Source organism: Raphanus sativus, chromosome 9 (genome assembly GCF_000801105.2).
Source record: "Raphanus sativus cultivar WK10039 chromosome 9, ASM80110v3, whole genome shotgun sequence".
Classification (NCBI taxonomy): Eukaryota; Viridiplantae; Streptophyta; class Magnoliopsida; order Brassicales; family Brassicaceae; genus Raphanus; species Raphanus sativus.
This window is the reverse complement of record NC_079519.1, coordinates 17,140,453-17,142,227: the sequence shown is the minus strand read 5'-3', so window position 1 is coordinate 17,142,227 and position 1,775 is coordinate 17,140,453. Positions and strand designations below refer to the sequence as shown.

At 32.6% G+C, this 1,775-nt stretch overlaps 1 long non-coding RNA gene across 1 annotated transcript; it reads left to right on the top strand.

The window, feature by feature from the left end:
- Positions 1–297: 297 nt before the first annotated feature.
- LOC130500403 (uncharacterized) lies at positions 298–1,511 on the top strand. Its single transcript, XR_008939018.1, has 3 exons — positions 298–630; positions 791–1,004; positions 1,079–1,511. It is a non-coding gene; the product is annotated as an uncharacterized LOC130500403 (long non-coding RNA).
- Positions 1,512–1,775: the final 264 nt, after the last annotated feature.

The window sequence follows — 1,775 nt, the reverse complement described above, 5'->3', positions numbered from 1 at the left end:
AGCAACTTATTAGGCATTTACACTACAGGAAATATGAGTATTAATAGCATCAGATTATAGCGTTTTTGACATTTGTACTATTGTATACCAACACCGATTTTTTTAATAGCGTTTATAAATTTAAAACGCTATGTTTTATATGGTGGGAAAATAAAAAAATTTAGCCGCGTAAATTTGCTAAATGTAGACGTCTTACCATTATAGATTGAAAAATTAAATGCTATAGTAAATATAAAATATCCCAAATTTTAGTAAAAAGTACTAATTGGTTGATAAGTGGAGATGAGAATTACAAATCTCTAATCTCAGCCATTAATAGTAACTAATCATATATCTCCAAAACTAAATCTTCCCCGTGAAGCTCTCTCTCTCTCTTTCTCTGCAAATCCCACGTCTGTGTTCAAGTCTTGCTTCGATTTCTCCAATCTCAAACCCTAATTTCATACATAGAGAAGATAGAATTGATGGAGTCGAGTCTTCCTTTCAAGTCGGTTCCTCAATTAACCACATGCACCTTCCTCTCTCTCTTTCATTCCTCAGTCGATCTGTGCTATGAATATCGGTGGTCGGTTCATCGCCAGTTCTCAACAGGAAGAGTTTGTTCTGATCAATACTGATGGAGATGCCAGAGTAAGATCTCAGATTCTAAGTAGCTGTCTTTCGATATGAGTTTCTTTATTTCTGTGCTAATGTCTTTATCTTTTATCTTTTGATTTGGGTTTCTTTACTGATTTTTAAGTTAGAGTTGTATGCTTTGACTTGATTCTTAATAAACTTAATGGATTTCCAGAATTCATCGAGAACATCTCCTGTTCGTCTTTAAGTTTCAGATGACACGTAATTCTACAAGAACAGCTTGCTAGCTTCTAAGAGTCTGGCCAGAAGACAGCGATCATGGTTTGTTCTCTGATCTTCCAGAGAAAGATCTGAAGGTCGGATGGTCGAGGAGAAGACAATATATTAACTAGAGTTTTTCTTGTGGCAGGTGGACAAACGAGCATCAGGTAGTTTAATCTTTTAACTTAAAAATCCTTTCTTGTGTGTTCTAAAAGATGTGTGTGTGTGTGTGTGTTTCTAGGGAGACGAGGAGGATATAAACGTCGATTTGACTGAACAGAAGAAAGCCAATGACGTCGATTCCATCAGAATCCATCAATATCATTGGCTTTGAGTTTCAGGTGAATGTCCAGTGGTGAAAGGAAACAAATGGTCATCCACAAAATGGTTCCATGTCCACGAGTTCAAGGTTTAGATTAAGAAAAAAAACTGAAGTGAAGTCGAGAAAAGAAAAAAATTGATAGGAAAGGGGAAAACAAGATTTTATTGTTTTGAAGTCTAAAGTGTAATTTAAAATTTGGATATGTGATGTTTGTTGTTTAAAACGTCTTGCTTTAGACTATATGATTATTAGGTATTAATATGTACAAAATAAAATATTTAGATAACTGAATTTTGTTAGGTATTGTTAAGAAAACTAATTTTGAAAAGCATGTTTACAAATTATTTAAAAACTTCAATAATTTAAAACATGATTCTGTTATGTACTAAGATGAATAGTACACCAAAACATGTAAAACATATTCGAAACGTGTATATATATCATGAAAGTTATGTTACAAAAATAGATCAAAATCCTAAACATTGTTACCCTAAACCCTAAACATGTTTTTTAGACCCTAAACATAAACTTGATCAAAACTTCAATCCAATCTTAAACTTAAACTCAAAGTTTATCAATCTAATCTTAAATTTAAATTCTAAACCTCAAACACTAA